General features: G+C 43.1%; 1 protein-coding gene across 1 annotated transcript in view; it reads left to right on the top strand.

Moving 5' to 3' along the window:
* lamc1 (laminin, gamma 1) overlaps positions 1 to 20,578 on the top strand; it is a 69,704-nt gene that overhangs the window by 14,469 nt on the left and 34,657 nt on the right. The gene's annotated exons all lie outside the window — the stretch shown is intronic.

The raw sequence follows: 20,578 nt of genomic DNA, 5'->3' as shown, positions 1-20,578 counted from the left end.
GGACGGATAAACATGAAAAAATGGTGCGTTCAAGAGCAGCGTGCCAGTTCAGAGACGTGTAACTGTGACCTCAGAGTCTGTTTGTGTCGTTCTCTGATGCCCTGAGGTCGAGGAGACGTGGTTCAGATCTGACAGCATCAGGAGAAACAGGAACTGAACTTTAGATTTTAAAGAGCTGTGCAAGTTTTTCTTTGATATTAAAAACCAGACGCACAGCATGCTCGTTCAGAGACACCACAACGACAGGGAGCTGCAGCTTTGACGTGTTAAAGAAAAACTGACCATGAGATGAACACGTGTTGAGGAGAGGAGGGGTATCTCACCCCGTGGGCACACTCAAACAGGACAGGAAACTTTTTTTCTCACCTGCTGAAGAGCTAAAAGTTGCTGTTCATCAAGAATCCTGGTGAGTCTGGCTGAAGAAAGACCAGAAACCAGATCTGAAATCTGAGATGTTAATTTCACTACCAGCACACACTAAACAAAGCTTGCTCGAACCAGTTTGGATTTATTTGGACTATAACAACAAACCAACATAATGAGCAGACAGACCAGGAGTCAACAGGTCTAGGGTTTTACAGCTCAGCAACTGCCTTCTCAGACATTTTCTGACTCTTCTGCCTCGTTTCACTTGTGCTCAGGGGAGATGACGGTCCACCAGTCCCAAACCTGACAGCCATGATACCAAACACTCAGTGAATTTCACAATAAATCATAATTGATCTATGTCAGATGTTTGAAAACCAAGCCTTGGTGAATTTTGACTATAAGCCTCCTGTAGTTATCAAAAAGTAGTCACCAACACAAATCCAAATTTTGAGCCAATTTCTTTTTTTAATTTCAATTTTTTTTTGAGTTTCTACAAATTTTTGCAAATTATTTAAATTCCTTTTCTTAAAGAAAAAAAACTTCTGATTTTTGAATTTATTTCTATAAGTTTTTAAAATTATTTTGCAAATTTAAGAAGTTTTGGCAAATTTTTTCAAATTTCAAAATTTCAGCAGTTTTTGCACATTTAAAAAAAAAAATCTATTTTTTAACATTATTTTGCAAATTTAAAAAATTTTGGCAAATTGATAAAATTTTGGCAAATTTTTATTTTTTGGTCTATATTCTGAATTATTTATAAATGTAAGAATTTTAGCAAATTTTTAAAATTTCTACATTTTGCACATTTTTGCACATTTTTTAAAATATTTTATCCATTTAAAAAAATATATTTTGCAAATTTAAAAAAATTTGGTTAATTTTTGCACTTTTTTTATTGCAAATTTTGAAAAAATTACAATCTGTAGAAATTTAATTAATTCTATTGATCTATGAAATTACAATTTTTCACCATTTTTAATATTTGCAAATGTATGAATAATAAAAAAAAAACAAGAGATCACATTTACAACTTTATAGACACAAAGAACTTCTAGTGTAGATAATAATTCACATTTTTAGTCGTCCCCAACACACTGGTATGTTGTCAACCACACAGCGCTACTTCAGGGCAGCAACATCTCTCCTTTGTTTATCTTTGAAAAAGATTTAATTCATTGATCAATGTTTTCCTGCTCACAGTCTGAAGCAGAGACAGATTTCTGTGAGGAGCTTCGTAAAAACATGAAACCAAACAAGTGGACTAACGTGGAGCTGCCAGGACATGTGCCCACCTCAAACCTCCATCACAACGCTGCAAACCTCCTGAGTCAGCGAGACACACCTGAGAGCGTCTGCAGGACGCCTCGCCAAACTGACCTGGAGGAGGAGGAGGAGGAGGAGGAGGAGGAGGAGGAGGAGGAGGAGGAGAGCTTGTGCATTCCTGATGCTCACTTTGCTCTGAATGGATTCATGATCAGAGTCATGATCAGAGTCAGGATCAGAGTCAGGATCAGAGTCAGGATCAGTTTCTCCTCAGTGTTCAGTTTGATCAGCTGTGTCAGGAACAGGTTTCCCGGTCCTGGATCCTGGATCTGGTCCTCTGCTGAGCCCAAACCCTCAGAGATTCACGGTGTTGTCTGTTAAAACAAAGACTCTCAGATCCTCAGACGCGGCTCTGCGGACGGCGTGGTATGTCTTTTAAAACACAGCAGGCGACAGGAAATGAAAGCAGACAGAGACGGAGAACCGCACGCCGCAGAGCCCCGTCCTGACTTGAATCTGAAGGTGGTGGTGGGGGGGTTGTGGTTGATATTTGGCGCCCTCCACCTGAGGATCTGACTGATTACCTGAGGACTAATGAAGCTGTAAATCCTGCGACTCGTGCTTTTCCCGCACAGTCCCTGCTGCAGCCATAACTTCCAGTCCACCTCTGACCTCGCTGTGAACACTTCCTGTCCTGTGGGAAGAGAAACGTCAGTGTGGGAATTCAGAGACGCTCCTGACCTCTGAGGAGACTCCTCTCAAGTGTGTGTGTGTGTGTGTGTGTGTGTGAGTGTGTGTGTGGGACTCTGAGAGGCTGTGGACCTGTCCCGCTGGGACTCTGTGATTTGTTTTGTGCAGGAAGTGATTGAAGGCCCGAGGGGAGCTGGGGGGGCGTCGGAGGAGGGGGTTTCTATTATTACAGAGTCTGTGAACGAGCAGAGCTGCATTACAGGGACAAGCAGATGCATGCAGAGTAATTTTAGCTCTGAGAGGAGGAGGAGGAGGAGGAGGAGGAGGAGGAGGAGGAGGAGAGTAAAAAGTGACTGGTTTCAGACACACAGGGTAAACGGATAATTACGCCGCAGAGAGATTTACGTCCTGCCTTTGTTCATCTTTTCCACCTGAGCTTTAAGATCAGACAGGAAGTAAACGCTCTGTGCTCCGAGGACGCCGACTCGGCAGAAAATCTTCGTTCTTCAACTTAAAATGAAAGTTAAACATTCCTTCAGGCCACACCCCCAAAGAGTGATGTCACTGCTGGAGTCATGCCTCAACAGCTGATCTAAAACTCTTGTTCTGCATCGTGTCTGGGCGCGACCACGCTCCAACCAAAGCCCATTCAGAGAAACATGGTTTTTAAAAACCCAGTTCAGACTCTTTATGAATCAGGGCTGTTAAACTTTTTGTAATCAATGATTAATATTTGATAGTGTTTTCTCTTTTGCATGATCAATGCAGAGTCAATGCAGTGTCAGACCCTAATCTGCTGCAGACCTGGGTCAGGTCTTGGTGGACTTTCCTCCTCCAGACATCCCGTTTATCCAGAGGCTCAAAAAGTTCCAGTTTTGTCTCGTCACTCCACAGATTTATCTGTTTTTGAGAAAACTGGAGGCAGCTTTTCTTCGGCCTTTGAATCACTCAAACTGAAACTCTAGTTCCTGCAGCCACTAGGATACGATTGGACCAGAGGGTCAGGAACCAGGAACTTTTAGGTTCTGTTAAGACATACCCCAGAGCTAAAATGCTCCTGTTGCCCATTGTTGGTCAGACCACAGGCCAAAGACCTGGGTTGATTATGTAAAAGTCCATCAGACCAGTAGAGGGCAGTAAAGCCGCACTTCCACCAAGCAGACCGGTTCGGTTTGTCTCGGTACGGGGCACATTTTGTGGCGTTTCCACTGACTAATCCCAGGACAGATCCCCAAATAAGTGAGACAAGCCGTCCCACTTTTTGGGACCCTTTCGTATGGGTGCCAGACTGGACCAATCCGCTCTCTGAAGGTGGAGCTACAACACTGCAGACTGTTGATTGGTCGAAAGAATCGTCACTTCCTGTGCGACAGCGGCTGCATTTCTCCTGGCGGCACACAGACTTCTCTGAAACAAAGCTGATTGTTCTTTGCTGCCGCGTCACGCTACACGCTATTTTTTAACAGCTGCAGCTTTCAGCATCAGGCTTAAACGCCGTCTACCACCAGAGGGCACAGTTTGCTGTGGAAACACAAATGGGATCAGGCTTAACTGTACCAAACCGGGACAAACTGTACTGAACCGACCCGGACTGCTTGGTGGAAACGCAGCTTAAGACAACACTGAGGAAGTTTCTGTAAAAATGGCGCCATAGAAGAAGACAGACAAGCTGTTTAGCCTGTTAGCATGGAGGATGTTCAGCCTGTGCTGGTTTTGGTGGAGCTTTATTTCACTGCAGATGGATTTGTTGACTCTTAAAGGAGACGAGCTACAGAGACTAAGCCGTCTGAAGCTGGTCCAGGCTGTTTCTGGAAGTCCCAAACCGTTTAGAGCAGAGAAACATTCCCCTTTTCCACCAAGCTGGTTCCGGGGATGATGCTAGAGCCAGTTCGCAGTTGGTTCAAGTGAGAACCGGTTAAGAACCATATGCTTTTCCACAAACTGGTGCCGGCTTATTAAGTTAACTTCATCTTCTGTTGTTTCCCTTACCCCAAACTCGTCTTTTGAAAAATGGCGCTCTTCTCTGCTTTGGTTGGTCAACAATCCTGCCCCCATCCCCTGACGTAAGCCGGTAGCCGCCAACGTAACGTGGTTCTTTCTGCTGGTCCACCAAAGACTTGGTGCTTGCCAAGCACCGGTTTTGACAGCCAGCAACTGGTGATTAGTCTGTAGAAAACTAAAGAACTGGTTCTAAGGCCCCGTTTACATGTCGCCGAAAACGGTCGATTCCGCAAACATTTCATTGCATTTTGGTCTTCCGTTTAGACGAGACCACGTTGCGTTTTCAGTGAAAACGCAAACTTTTGAAAGCGCTCCCCAGAGTGGAAAGATCTGAATCCGCTCCTCCATCCAGCTTCGTGTAAACACAGAGCGGAGCGTCTCAGGGTGAAACGCTGACGTCACCGCATGTGCACTCGCAGTTTTAGGTGAAGGCTCTGCGCGCAGCCACATTTCCAGTTGAGCCAGTAGGTGGCGGTAATGCGCGTTATGGTTGGATTGCCGACCGTCTCACACAACAAAACGGCAGAAAAAGGAAGAACAGAAGAAGTGACTTGTCCTTCTGGAGACGTATGAACGTGGATTGTTTTCACGCTGTCCTCATGTAAACGCGGGTGGCTTTTGAAAACGCAAAGGAAGAATCGTTGCGGGTGTCTCCGTGTAAACGTGGCCTGAGTCTGACTCTAGCTCTGAACCAGCTCTGGAACTGGAACCAGCTTGGAGGAAAAAGGGGTAACAGCGGACTAGAGATGGCGCCATGTTTGAGGAAAAGGAGCCAGTTCATGTTTTAAATGTGGAAACTTCAACAAAACAACAGACGACTCACTCGGCAGCTTTCCGTTTTAGGAATGACTGTTTTTCCAACGCTGATCGTCGGTCATGGTAGCCCCGCCCCCAGCCCCAGACGTAGTCAGTGCCCAGCTCTGGCCTGGCAAAGTTTTGAGCCCCTAGAGCCAGTTCTCTGGAACCAGCACCAGCACCAGTTTGGTTGACAAGGGGTCTATCAGGCTTAAAGAAGACCGGTGTTTTGTGAGGTATTACACCAAGTCCATCAGGTGGGACGCCTCCCAGAGTCCCTGGACCTCTGATTTCTGCCCTAGTTCAGGTGGTTGAATTGCAGCTCAAGTGTTCTTCAGGTGTTTTCACAGTCACTCCAGAGTTTTTGACCTCCTGCCTCCTCAGGAATCTGGTCGCTGACTCTTCTCGTTGTGTTTTAGACAGGTTTGGATTTGGTTAGGCTGGCCCCCCTCTGGCTGGCTCGCCACTGTTGCGTTTTCCCCTCAGACTCAGCTCGTGGAGGAGCAGAGAGGAGCTGGGAGAGTTCAGGTGCTGCTGTTTGGTTTTGTTTAACCAACACAAATAAACAGAAATTATCCTGATTTGTGTTTGACGTAAACAGTTGTCGTTCTGTTTAAACACGTATTAAAAGGAGGAAGTGGAGCTGACCTTGGAGTCGTCCTCGAGGGATGTTGATCTGATACCTGATATGCCTGTCTCAGTTTGTGCTTGTGAACGCAGCTCTGTTTGGTGTTATCAGATGAATTTGACGGCGTGCCGAGCCGTGCGTGTTTCTAACCGTCTGCTGCGGAGCTGCGTAAACAGCCTGCAGTCACAGGTTTTCAGACCAAACACTGAGTCAGTTTATAAAAGCTGCAGCGCTCAGACCTCAGACCTCAGTGTAATGACTCTTTATTTGCTGAACAGATCTGCACAGACAGCCAGTCGTCTTAAGGTGGCACAGATAGATGAATCTTTGATCTCCTCACGCCGTCTTAAGTTTCAAAGCTTCACACGCAGACGATGAGCTCAACAATCAGCAGTGAATCTGTTTCCTCTGTTTCAGGACTCTGACTCATTGTTCAGGTTTGTTTGTGTCTGTCAGGCTCAAACTCGCCTCATGTGGGTTTTATTTGTTCGCAGCTGAAACAGACCCACAGATGTTCTCTGTGCCGCTCTGATGTTCCAGATGACCGTCTGCTAACCTCCCCCAAAAAAAGAAAAACACGTTTTTTCTTCCTTTATTGAAATATTTTTGATTCCAAAGACAGGAAGACCTCCAGCTGCTCTGCTTCAGGTTTGGATCCTGGCAGGCGGAGAGCAGGGAAAAGTCATCGCCGAAACCAAAAAACTGAGACTTTTCAGGCAGAAATGAAACAAAAGTTACATTTTTTTTCACAAAAGTTTTTATTATGATATATCTCTAAGATTCTGAGATTTTGAACCAGGTTGTAATCATGTTTTTCCCTTTTGCAGCTTTTTGAATGGGAGTGTATGTGGTTTCTGGTGTTTCTGCAGTCAGCCTCTAGTGGACACTCCAGGAACTGCAGTTTGTAACAATTGAGCATCTACTTTGTAGTTTACACCCGAGTTTTGCAGCTTAAAACATGAGCTAAAGGCTAAAACATGAGCTAAAGGCTGTAGCTTGAAATAGAGGCAACGATATTAGCTAAAGGCTAAAACATGAGCTAAAGGCTTGAACTTAAAAATGAAGGCAACGTTATTAGGTAAAGGCTAAAACATGAGCTAAAGGCTTTAGCATGAGCTCAAGGCTTTAACATAAAATGAAGGCAACAATATTAGCTAAAGGCTAAAACACGAGCTAAAGGCTAAAATATAAGATAAAAGCAAAAAAACATTGGCTAAAAGCAAAAATATTAGCTCAAGGCTAGAACATGAGCTAAAGGCTAAAACATGAGCTACAGGCTTAAACATAAGCTACACTGTAAAATGTTAGCTTAAGGCTTAACACTACCGTAAGGCTTCAATATAAGCTTTAGGCTAAAATATGTGCTAAAGGTTCAAATATTAGCTCAAGGCTTAAACATGAGCTTTAGGCTAAAATATAAGCTCCAGTCTTAAAACATGAGCTAAAGGCTTAAGCATGAACTGAAGGCAACAATATTAGCTAAAGGCTACAACATGGGCTAAAGGCTCAAACATGAGCTTAAGGTTAAAACAAAATGTAAAGACTTAAACACAAGCTACAGGCTAAAACATGAGCTAAAGGCTAACACCCAGGTTAATGTGTTTGTACTAATGTTGCCTCCAACCCACAGTCAGCAGTTATTCTGCAGTGGTCTGTTCAAACTTGAGAGTCTATCAATAAAATGAAGAGCCAGGTTACGTTAGCTCTGCTTGGTGAGGTTGGAGTTGGTAGATGAGCTCTGGTAGGACAGAACCAGGATTCACTAACGTTACACGTTACAGACACGTCTCAGAGCACCGGGCTGTGAGGAGAGAGAAATATAGCAGCTGCTAAACTACGCTACAAACAGACAAAGTTAGCTTGTTGTCAGGTTTCAGAGCGTAGCTCTACCTAACTGTTACATTACAGGGGCATACCTTCCATAAGATACGTCCAGGTGCATGATGGGAGACGTAGAATCTAGAGTTTTCAGACTAAGGGCCCAGATATCTCAGCTCCTGCTGCTCAGATCCGTACCCTTCAGGTTTTGATCTGATCTTCTCTCTGAAGATGAAACCCTCTAAGAGCTCAGATTGAGTTTCACAGCAGTTTGATGTCCTGGATCACAGAGTCCCTGCTCCTCTTTTCAAAGATGAAAGCTGTTTGTGGTCTACCAGGGTGAATCAAAGTCCCATCTCGGGTCTAATTAACAGTTTTTGAGTCCTGAAGGAGTCTGCTGGCTCTCAGACGCGTTCCTCTCTCAGGTAAATAAAGTCCGGGCTCTGGGGGCTCTGGGGTCTCTGAGCCGGCAGCTGTGGACTCTTTGTGAGGTTTGTTGGGGGTTGTCTTGGGGGGTCGGTCTGGAACCCTGCGGGGTCTTCTTTGTCTCTGATAATGACGGCTGTTCTCGTTTGTTCCTGACGTCCCGGTGTGGTGACGACTGTGGGCGGGGCTCCTTCTTCTCTGGTGGTCTGTGCTGTTAAACGCTCAGCAAACACACACTCGAGGTTGGAGTGTGTGAGGTTTGTGGGGTAAGGAAGGGGGGGGGGGGCGGGGAGCTCTGATTAGATCTTCTCTGCTGAGCCGGGCCTGATGGGAATCTGGCTCCGGGTTATTTTGGGCCTTAAGGTGGAGCTGATGATCAGAGAGCTGCTGGGTTTTAACTTGTCGTGGCGTCAGTTGTCAGAGTATTTCCAAATCTTTTATCTGTTTTTGTTTCATGTAACGTCATCACGCAGAGTTTCTCTCAAAGACTTAAATATCTTGGCGACAAAAAGGTTGTAGATGTTGTGGTACGGTGGCCCTGAAGAGCAAAATACAACAACATGATGGGAAAGAAAAGACACCATCTGATCAGGCAGACTTTAAATCCACACTTTAAAATGAGATTATCTGCACAGGTTTAGGTTATTACAAAATGCTACTTGTTATCTGTGTTTTTCTCTGCTGAAAACGATTTCTGTGATTAATTTTGTAGTGATGGTGGACACTGGAGCCTAACTGCCAGACAGAAAAAAAGACAGAGGAGAAGAAGAAAGATAGACAGATAGAGAGATAGAGCACAAGCTAAAGGGTTACACATAAGCTAAGAGCTAAAACATTAGTGAAAGCTGAAACACAAGCTAAAGGCTAAATAACTAGCTAAAGGCATCAACATGAGCTAAAGGGTAAAACATAAGCTACAGTCTAAAATGTTAGCTTAAGGCTACACATGAGTTAAAGGATAAAATGCAAGCTTAAGTCTAAGACATAAGCTAAAGAATAAAACATTAGCTTAAGGCTAAAACATGAGCTAAAGGCTAGAAAATGAGCTCAATGCCTAAACATGAGCTAAAGGCTCAAATACAAGCTACAGGCTAAAACAATAGCTACAGGCTCAAACATGAGCTAAAGGCTAAAATATTAGCATGAGGTAAAGGCTAAGAAACGAGCTTAAGGCTAAACATGACCTAAAGGCATAAACATTAGCTTGAGGCTAAAACATTAGCTAAATGCTAAAACATGACCTTAAGGCCAAAACATGAGCTTAAGGCTAAAATATTAGCATGAGGTAAAGGCTAAGAAACGAGCTTAAGGCTAAACATGACCTAAAGGCATAAACATTAGCTTTAGGCTAAAACATTAGCTAAATGCTAAAACATGACCTTAAGGCCAAAACATGAGCTAAAGGCTAAAATATTAGCATGAGGTAAAGGCTAAGAAACGAGCTTAAGGCTAAACATGACCTAAAGGCATAAACATTAGCTTGAGGCTAAAACATTAGCTAAATGCTAAAACATGACCTTAAGGCCAAAACACGAGCTTAAGGCTTATACATGAGCTAAAGGCTATAACAGAAGCTACAGTCTTATGCATTAGTCATAGCTTTTACATTAGCTGCAGGCTAAAACATTAGATGAAGGCAACAACATTAGCTAAAGGCTCAACAATGAACTAAAGGCTAAAATATTAGCTCAAGGCCAAAACCTGAGGTAAAGGCTAAGAAACGAGCTTAAGGCTAAACATGACCTAAAGGCATAAACATTAGCTTGAGGCTAAAACATTAGCTAAATGCTAAAACATGACCTTAAGGCCAAAACATGAGCTTAAGGCTAAAATATTAGCATGAGGTAAAGGCTAAGAAACGAGCTTAAGGCTAAACATGACCTAAAGGCATAAACATTAGCTTTAGGCTAAAACATTAGCTAAATGCTAAAACATGACCTTAAGGCCAAAACATGAGCTAAAGGCTAAAATATTAGCATGAGGTAAAGGCTAAGAAACGAGCTTAAGGCTAAACATGACCTAAAGGCATAAACATTAGCTTGAGGCTAAAACATTAGCTAAATGCTAAAACATGACCTTAAGGCCAAAACACGAGCTTAAGGCTTATACATGAGCTAAAGGCTATAACAGAAGCTACAGTCTTATGCATTAGTCATAGCTTCAACATTAGCTGCAGGCTATAACATTAGATGAATGCAACAACATTAGCTAAAGGCTCAACAATGAGCTAAAGGCTAGATCATGAGTTAAAGGGTAAAACACAATCTAAAGGCTTAAACACTAGTCGCAGGCTAAAACATGAGCTTAAAGGTGAGGGTTAAAACCATCAGAAATCAGAATCAGACTGCATCTCAGGGTTAAACTGAACTGATGATGTCATCAGTAAACAGGCAGAATGTTAAACTCTCAACCAATCACAGAGCTCGAACACCTCAGACTCTTATCACCTGAAGCTCCTTATCATTCCTAACCTGGAGCCTCCACACACACACTCACACTCACACACACACACACACACACACACACCTCCCTGCCCTCCAGCGCTGCCACCTTAATCTCCTCTCGTCCAATCAGAGCGCTCGGTTTGACGGCTGCTGTGTTTATCAAACAGAAGAAGAGATTAAGGCGATAGCAGCAGCATCCTGCAGGCTCTCTCTGTCTCTTTGTTATTGTTAACACTCAGCTGTGTGTGTGTGTGAGATAGTCAGCCACACACACACACACAGAGGACAGTGCACGGTGCGTTCAGGTGCAAAAACTAACTGGAAACTCATTCCTTTACTTGCATGAGTGTGAATATGAGGCGTTCAGGTGCAAAAAAGTGTCATTGTTGGTGCATTCAGGCACATCCTGGCAATATCAGTGTTCTGGCATTTGTGTGACTTTTTGTCAAAGTGATGCGTTCAGGTGCAGATAAAACTCAAATGCAGGAACTTGCTGTCACCTAAGGAGATATAATACACCATGAGGCATTCAAGTGCACATGTAGAGGTCTATTCATGAGGCGTTTAGGGACACACATTGTCAGAGCTGCTTGGCTTCTCTGGTATGTGTTTATTATGTCTGTGTGGCATTCAGGTGCACATACTTAAAGTAGTAATGTAGAGACTGGGGGAACAGTAACTCAGTTGCTCACGGGACAGGAAGTCTGACTGTGAGGCGTTCAGGTGCATAAATCCTTACAGTAAAAATGAGTTAGTTGATTGTGCGTCTTTAATCTGCATACAGTTTCATATAAATAATGAGGCATTCGGGTGCCTGTAGAGTGTAAGTTGAAGTAGTGCACACAGTTTTGACCATGAGGCATTCAAGTGCATATGCTCAGAATATGTTTATGATGCATTCAGGCGCACATTTATAAAATTCATCCCATTTGTCTGAATGTTTTGTGTATTGAGATGTTATGATGCGTTCAGGTGCACGTGTAAAGTATGAATATGTTATCGTCTATGGTGATATGAACGATGAGGCGTTCAGGTGCATTTGGGTCATGAACGATGAGGCGTTCAGGTGCGCTCACGTGCAGTTTGACTCTGATAACACAGCCTGATACCAGAGGGCCGTCCCTGTGTGGAAACCAAACCCACCTTTATGGCGCTCAGGTGCATTCCTCTCTGAGGGAGCGGGTTAGACATTAACCCAGGGTGAATGTGTAACTGTGTGACCCAGTTTACACACACACACACACACACACACACACACACACACACACACACACACACACAGACCTCTGCGTCTCTTTTTGACGCTCACACACAGAGTTTCAGCTAAGTGTGTGTAGCTCATCTCTCAGCTGTAGTGTCCTCGAGCTGAGGGCGGCGCTGCCTCCTGACCTCTGACCCCTGACGGATCAGGTCCAGGATCAGGATCAGGATCAGAGGAGTGTGAGCAGAAAACTGTTTCATGTTTGGAGTTTAAACTCTGCTGCATTCCTCACATTCCTCCCACTCCGTTTGTCCGTCTGTTCGTTCCTTTGCTGGTTTTTATCTGCCTGGGTTCAGCCCGCTGACCTTTGACCCCTGCACCTGCAGGGAGAGGAGTGTGCTCTGCCCACGTAGTCCTGGACCGGGTCATGTGTGCAGCTCCTCTGAGTGTTGGAGAGGGACGGGTTCTGGGATCTTTTCTGTTTGTCTCGACGTTCATCGATGCTCAGAGTCCGTCCCACGGTTCATAGAGTCTGATCAGAGCTGGGTCCCCTCAGACCTGTGGACTGGGACCAGACCCACCTGGATAAAACAGGATGACGCTGAGAGTCCGAGGACAAAAATCCTTCTTTTCGGTCTAGGTGATGGAGTTTTTCTCTGTTTCCTGTCTCTGTTGGCGCCAAATGACAACATGGGATTTTTTGATATTTACGATGGAAGAGCTGATGAAAGATAAACAGGAGGGAGATAGAGCACAAGCTAAAGGCTAACACATGAGCTAAGAGCTAATCTATTAGATAAAAGCTGAAACACAAGCTAAAGGCTAAAACATAAGCTAAAGGCTAAAATATTAGCTTAAGGCTGAAACATAAGCTAAAAGCATAAACATAAGCTACAGTCTTAAACATGAGCTAAAGGCTAAAACACGAGCTAAAGGCTAAAGCATGAGCTACAGGCTAAAAGATAAAACAACATTTTCGATTTTGGCGATTTCTTGTTTGCTTTTTTTCACACCAGACCATGAGAAAAAGTTAAATGATGACGTCTGCGGACTATATCAGGCCATATTTTCTCAAAAAATGAACATTACGTGTGTCAGTTTTTAAGATTCATTCAAGGGATCTATGAGCTCGACTTTTTTTCCAACCCAGCTTTAAACAATGACTAAAATAAAGGATTTAAATTTGAAAAGAAAAATGATTTTTGAACAAAAAAATCATGATTTAAAATTGTTAAACAAAAAACAACATTTTTTTCTCCAACCTTTACTTTAGATCGATTCCTGCTAAGGGATGATTCTGGGACTGAGACGATATGCTATTCTAATGATACGATTTTATGACGATTTTTAAGATGCTATCTTGATTTAAATTAAATTTGATTTGATATTAATGATTTTTGCATTTTTTAATTTTTTTTTTTTTTTAACACCAAACCATGGAAATAAGTGATGAAGTGATGATAAATAAATGATGATAATAATGCCATAAAATGCACATCACATGAGTCAGAGAAAATCATTTCAGCTGGAGAAAAATGGTAACACATTTCCAATCCAGTTTATAAAAAAAGACTGAAATGAAGGATTTAAATTTGAGAAAAAAAATCGTTTTTTGAAAAAAAAATTACAATTTTTAATCGTTGAACAAGAAATCCTAAAACTACATCACAACAAATTTTTCTCCCACTCTTACTTAATATTGATTCCTGCTGAGGGATGATTCTAGGGCTGGGACGATGTGCTATTCTCGCGATTCGATATTTATCGGATATTTGGGATGCCGATCAGATTTAAATTACGATTCTTCGATTTTTACGATTTTTGTGATTTTTAGTTTCCTTTTTTTTTTTCTCCAAACCATGTGAAAAAGTTAAATGATCACGGTAATGCCTTAAATTGCACATCATGTGAGTCAGAGAGAAACATTTCGCCCTCTGCTGCAGAAAAGTGGTAACTTTTTTCCAACCCAGTTTATAAGCAAAGTCTGAAATTAAAAATTTGAATTTGAATTTGGAAAAAAAAAAACGTTAAATGACAAAGAATCCTGATTTTGATGTTGTCAAAGAAAAAATCCTGATATTTCGATTTTTTTTTTTCTCCCACCTCTAGATGACTTGGATTTTCTTGTCTTCAAAACAGAAAATAAAACTCAACCAATCACCAAAGTCTAAAAGAAAGGAAACACTCAGAAAACAAAACTTCAGAAGAAATTTACCATCTGTGATTGTTTACATCCAGGTAGTAGAGCTTTAGATCATTATGGCAGCAGAGCTGCCGCTCCAGCTAGTGGAGGGAGGCTGAACTACAGCTATGACACAGGGTTAGGGTGTCTGTGGACATCCTATGCTTTAAAGATGGAGTCTGTGATGATGAGTGTTTGTTGTGTTTGTGGCATCAAGTGATGTCGTTTTTCTGAGTCTGTTGATGCAGAAACTTTTTGTTTTACTTTATAATTTTCTCCATCTCAGAGCTCGCCTTGTTTACGTCTGAGCTAACACCTGCTCGCCGCTCTGTTTGTGTCACAGGAACGAGGTTTGTGAGCTCGCTCAGAATAATCCGATTACCGTGCTGCGTGCAGACACACGGCGGGGGCTGTGTGCCCGCCGTGACCTCCGACCCCTCTGTACCTGCCGCTCCCCTGACACCGCTGCCGGTCGAGGGTCCGGTGCAGAAGATGTTTTCTGTGAGGCGGACGAGGCCGCGGCGCGCTCGTGCCCACACGTTCAGAAGTCAAAGCGCTCATTGTTCGCTCCTCGGGAAGAATGCGATGAGGTCATGGGAGGAAATTTAATTGGAGCGTGCTGCAGGCCGGGCGATCTCCGTCCCTCCCCCCTTCGCCTCCTCCTCACCCCTACACAACAACTGTATCCCCTCCGGCCTCCCCCGACCTGCAGGACGAGCCAGAGAGGAAGATTCAGAGAAACACACTCTTGAAAAATCGTCTTCATCCTCCTCGCTGAGCCAAAAGGTTTCACCTCTGTGGGAGGTCAAAGGTCACGTCTTACCTGAACTCTTTCGAGCAGCTGCAGCTTCACAAACCTCTCAGGAGACGAGTGTGTCCTCCTCCTCCTCCTCCTCCTCAAGGACGTCTTCCTCATTAAAGTCTGAGTGAAGACAAACATCTGCAGCTGTGTCCGATAACGCGGCTCAGAAACGCTCCGTCTGGAGGACGAGCAGGAATAAAAACCTGATTTTATTTGTTTTATTTGAAAAGAGAAGAAGAAGCGAAAGAGGGCAGTAGATAAAGACCTCGGTGCTTATCAAACTCTTCTTCTGCTGATTAAAGACGGTCTGTTTGGTGGAGGTTTGGTCCTCCGACATGTCCCGACTCGTCAGGAAACCAGAGCGAGGACGGAGACGAGACGAGGCAGGAGCAGAGAGATTAGATCACACAGCTTTGACCTTTGACCTCCGAACTGTCAAACTCATGATCAAACGTCAGCGTCTGATTGGCTCATAACGTCGGCTCAGACTGATGAATTTGTTCCTAAAAGGATCAAATAAAACATAGAAGATGTTTTTATTCCTGTTTCATTAGTTTATTGAAATTTATCCAACATCAACAATACTCTTTGAGACATGCCGTTTTATTTTGAAGGATGAGTTTCTTTGTTTGTAAACAAACCTTTTTCCTGTTGATAAGAGAAAAAAAAGGAGTTAAAAGTAAAAAAAACAAAGATTAAATATTTTGCTCACATAATAACTCACAGGGTGAAATATAGTCTGAGTTAGGGTTGAGGTTTCCTCATTAGGACTTCAAAACTTTTTTTTCTTTATTTATTTATTTTTTATTTTTTCACAAAAGGTGCAAAGGTAGAATTACTTAAGAAGATAATAAAATAAAATAAATAAAATAATAATAATAATTAATTAATAATTAAATAATCTAAATAAAATATATTAAAAAAAATCATGTGGCTTTTGAGAAAATTTTAAAATAAAACAAACTTAAAGTAACGATTTCCATGTTGGTGGAAGTGTTTTTTGAAGAAAGGGACTTTTTAGAAGTTTTCTATTCAAAGATTAAAAAACACCTTAATTAGATTTAAACATAAAATATGATTTATAACAACTTTACCGGTCAAACTGTAAAATCCACTCTGAGCTGGATGTTAATGAGACAATGACAGGAAGTCACAGACACACCAAGCCAAAAAAAAGCCGTTTTCAAAGCAGAAATTAACCTTTTTACAGCCTGGTTCAAAAAAATGTCTCCTTTCTGACTCACTTATTTTACTGTTGGCGCACACTGCACGGGGTGAATGTTGTTCTAACTCGGCTGTTCAGAGGATATTAAGATCGCAAGCTCCCCCAATCAGAGGCACAGCTGAGGTCATGTGACTGACAGGTGTCCTATGGCTGTACGCAAAGCCCTTGCCACTTCCAATATGGCCGCTATAGCCAATCTGCTTCAATTTCCATTTTTAGGAACAGACGGGTTAAGTCCATGTTTATACAGTCTGACAGATGATCAGCCCAAAAGACTCGTTACAGGTTACAGCGCCACCTACAGGCCTGGCATGCTCACTACAGCTTCCTCTGTCCCTCAGCGCTGTCTCTGCATTTTTATCTCACTCCTTTTGTCTTTTCTTCTTACCTCCTTTCTCTTTCTGTTTTTCTCTTTATCAATTTATCCTTTCTCTTTTTCTCTCTACCTTTCCTTCCCTTATTTCTTTCTTTTCTCTTCTTTTACCTTTCATCTCTTTTTTGTCTGTCTGGATCTTTCCTTTTTTCCGTTTCCTCTTTCCTTTCTTCTTTCTTTCATTTTTTTCTCTCTGTCTCTCCCCATCACATATTTTTCCTTTCTCCTTTTGTTTTTCTTTCTTTTCTCTTTATGTCTGTCTGTAGCCTTCATTTTATTCGGTTTCCTCTTTTCTTTCTTTCACTTTCTCTCTATTTTTCTCTCTGTCTCTCCCAATCACTTATTTTCCACCTCCTTTTCTCTCTCCCTGAATGTTTTTCTTTTTCATTCACTTTCTCTCTTTCTGCTTTACCTCTTTTTACCACTAAGTGCTTATTTTCCTCCTTCTCCTTTTCTTTTTTCCTCTTTATTTCTCTCTCTCTATTTTTCCTCTTTTTCTCCCTCTCAGGAATCTTGGCTTTTTTACCTATTTTTCTCTCTTTTCATTCTTTCCCTCATTATCTTTTTCTCACTGATGAACTTTCCTTTTCTGCCCTCCTCTGTCTCACCTCCTCTCCTTCCTCTCTCTGTCTCCTCTCTCCTTGCCCTCCGTCCCTCCGTCCATCCCTCGCTCCTCGGCGTCACTCTGCCCGACGGAAACACATTCCAGCCTGTTCAATCCTGCCGTCACCGTCCTCCTCCTCCTCCTCCTCTTCATCGTCCCTCCCCCACACAGACCCCCTCCTCCTCCTCCTCTGGAGCCTCTTTTCATGTCCAGACCTGAGTCCGGCCCCCTGAGGAGAGTCTCCCGGGGTCAGCGCTCCACAATGGGCGGGTTAGCTCCGCTTAAAGCCAAACCGGCTAATTGACGACGTCGGCGTTTGTTTCTGAGCCGAGGGGTCGGACCGGCAGGGACTTAACGGCAGCTTAGACCTGCTGCAGGAAGGAGAGGAAGAAAGAGGAGAGTGAAAGGAGAGAAAGGCTGTTTGGTCCTCTAAAGGTGGAGTTCACAGTTTTTTAACCCAGACAGTTTTATAGAGCTGCTTCCTGTTTTCAGCCAGAGGAGAGAAAAACTCCTCAGGGACTGTCAGAGACTTTAAAAACCAAACGCTTTCAGAAGGCGAGCATTTAAAGGACGATAGATTCCACCCTCAGCTCGCTAAATTCACCCTAAATCTGAACATCTCCCCTCGGGACGCTCTGAGCGCGCCGGACTCGGGTTGTCCTCTGTCGTCATCGTGTCGTGGACTCTGAAGCGTCCTCTTTGTCTGATGGAGTCTTCCTCTTCTCAATACCACGATTGTTCAGACGAGGAGACAGGAGTCCTCCAGACGACAGACGAACTACACGTCTGAGTCTGAAGTCTGTTATGGTTGAGTCATCCACATCCCACGCTCTGATTGGTCAGCTCGGCTCTGACACGTTATAGTGGATGGGGGACCTTTTCCTATCTTTGCGTTTTGGATGTGTAGCAGAAACACTGAATGATCAAACTCTAAAACACACATCGTTACTGACCCACAATCCCAAGAAAAGTCTCCAGAAACCAGATCGAACTGATCTTTGTGTGATCAGCGGTATGTTTCTGAGCGCCCTACGTGCAGCGAAGCATGGCGGTGCGACTGAAATGCTCTGGGGCTGCGTTACTTGACCAGGTCTGAAAGTTTTGACGGTTTATTAACGATCAGGATTTCGTCTCGTCCCTTGGCGTCCTGATCTCCGCTCTGACAGAATCTTTTGTGCGAGGATGTGGAGGCGTTTTTTTCTTCTTCTTCTTCTTTAAAGAGACGTCAATGACAGAGCCTGTTCCTACCGGCTGGTGTCCCCCCTCCTCCCTCCTCGTCCCTCCTCGTCCCTCCTCGATCTCTGAGACGTCTCTTTGATGTGAGTCCAGAAAAGACTCAGGAGGGAAGATTTCAGCGTGAAGAGATGCTTCAGATCGCAGATGTTGAGGATGGCGTCTGAATGAGGCTCTTTAAGTCTCTTTTGTTCTCAGACTCCCGCGGGACGCCGACACATCCTGACAAACTCTGCAGAGTGGACTCTAAAGAAACCAGCTCTGACGGGATCCAGCCCGGAAACCGGTTTGACACTTCAGTTCACTTTGAAACTTCTGGCTGAAAACTTTAACAAAATAAAGGTTGGAAGAGTTTGGCAGTTTAGGATGCATCACTCATGCATGATCCTGTTGTATTATGGGAAATGTAGTCCACAGTGTCTCAGGCTTTGCTGCTCAAATACTGACCGTCCAATCAAATGAGTCACACTGTACTTTACTCAGTGACATCACTCATGGTCGGGCGGCGTTCAGCCATAAAAAACGTCTGTAAAAAACTTGACATTAGATAAAAACTGCTGGAGCCTTGGTTTCAGTTCATGACCCACATCTTTACTGAGGATCCTACGAGGACGTTTGCCCCCTAGTGCTCAGGCAGGGTACTGCAGAGCTACACTGATGGCACTTTGTTGCTGAGTCAACACAGAAATATGAATATCAACTACCCTAACCTCTTATGACATTATCAGCTGTGTGGTTACCATGGTGACGGATCATCTCCATTCATTTCAATGGGCCAAAAAAATTTGGAAACTGCTGAGTATTTCAAAAAGTACAAGATCTAGAGATGTGAAATGTACCAGCCGACTTCTCCTGAACGTTTTGAGTATTTTAAAAATCAAACAATAAAAATCAGTGAAAAGAGTATTGAGCCATAAAGAAGAATACTATATTAACCCAAATGTTAGAGGGGTCTAGTGTCACTACAGGACAGCAACAACCGCCGGCTACTGACATACTATTCAAACTTACGATTGCTTGATGTCATGTTTCTAAAAACAGCGCTATGTAGCTGAACTGATAAATACCTTACATTATCTTGCTGTATCTGGTAAAAAGTTGACTTGAACAAAGAATTTTTTTTTCCAAAACAAACACACGCCTTGATCAGCGTGAGACTCCGGGCCAGAAGGTGGCGCTGCAGTCTTTTTTTGAAATTCGGTCTTGTAAAGGAGAGAAGTTGTACTATAATAGGTGTCATCCTGTATTAAGGTCAATATATACATTATTTCACCACAACAGTATTATTTTTTTACTATAATGATATATATTGTTGAATGAATCATACTAAATATTGAATAAATAATACTATTATTAATGATAATGAAAAAATAAATAATTTAATAATAATAAGTGGAATAAAAAATATTTTATAAATAATAATACAAGTAATCAAAATAAAAATAATAATAATTATAATTATAATAATATTAATAATGAATAATAGTTATAAATAATATGTGGAATTAAAAAATAATAATTAATCAATTAAAAATAATGATTATAATAAATAATAATAGTAATAGATAAATGAATACATTAATAATAATAGGTGGAATAAAGAGACACTATTTGTCATTTTAACATAATAAAGTGGATCGTATTTTAAACCAGGCTCTCCATGTTAACTGTTGATCTGCACCCTACAGCAAACGCTCCTATTGGTTCCTGCCAGAGAAGAAAGATTCCTGAAACTTGAGAAATTTGATTTTATCAGGACGTTTAGGTGTGTAAAGCACCCACTTTGAAACCTGAAGTTTCTCTGGTGAAAGGCTGAAAAACAACGTGCTGGGAGCTCCTGATGCTCTCTGTGAGGACGGGAACGTCATCAGCTGTTAAATATTTTTTGGTTCAGACTCTTCAGAGTTTTTCAGTCTGCAGCTCTGAGGGGTCACATGGATCAGGGTCTGATCCAGATCCAGGTTCTCACGTTTGAAGTGTCTGTGAATCATCTCCACCCTGAAGCTTCTTATTAACCAAACACTCAGAGTTCATCTGAGCAGCCAGGGCCTCACACACACACACACACACACACACACACACACACACACACACACACACACGGGGAGGAGGAAGTGTGTGTGTTTGCCTTGCCTCATTGTTTCCTGTAATAAACTGCGCCCTTTGTTGGCGGCCTCTCCGTCCTATCAGCTGCTTCACCTTTATTTGTGGTGGACACAGAGGGGCCCCCGGGGGCCGGGCCCCTGTCAGCACACTGTTTACAGAGCAGATTCTTTGCCTGAGCAAACAGCCGTCCGTACCCCCCGCCGTCGCCCGGCTCAAACATGGCGGTGCTCCTTCACACGCTGACTGACGGCTCCTGGAACGCCGAGCCACCCGCCCGCCCGCCCGCTCGCTTGCCGGCGTGCTCAGACTCGCCAAATATGCAGCGAGCGGAGCGACCGGAGACCCCGCAGCCCCCTGAGTGTCAGGAGTTAAAGGACCAGACCGCTGCTGCTGCATGTTCAGACTCCACCTCACATTC

This window comes from Halichoeres trimaculatus, unplaced genomic scaffold, assembly GCF_033239565.1.
Source record: "Halichoeres trimaculatus isolate MK-OKI-2021-1 unplaced genomic scaffold, fHalTri1.1 fHalTri1_scaffold_15, whole genome shotgun sequence".
Taxonomy (NCBI): Eukaryota; Metazoa; Chordata; class Actinopteri; order Labriformes; family Labridae; genus Halichoeres; species Halichoeres trimaculatus.
Note: the sequence above shows the minus strand (reverse complement) of the source record. Positions and strands in the feature narration are given on the sequence as shown.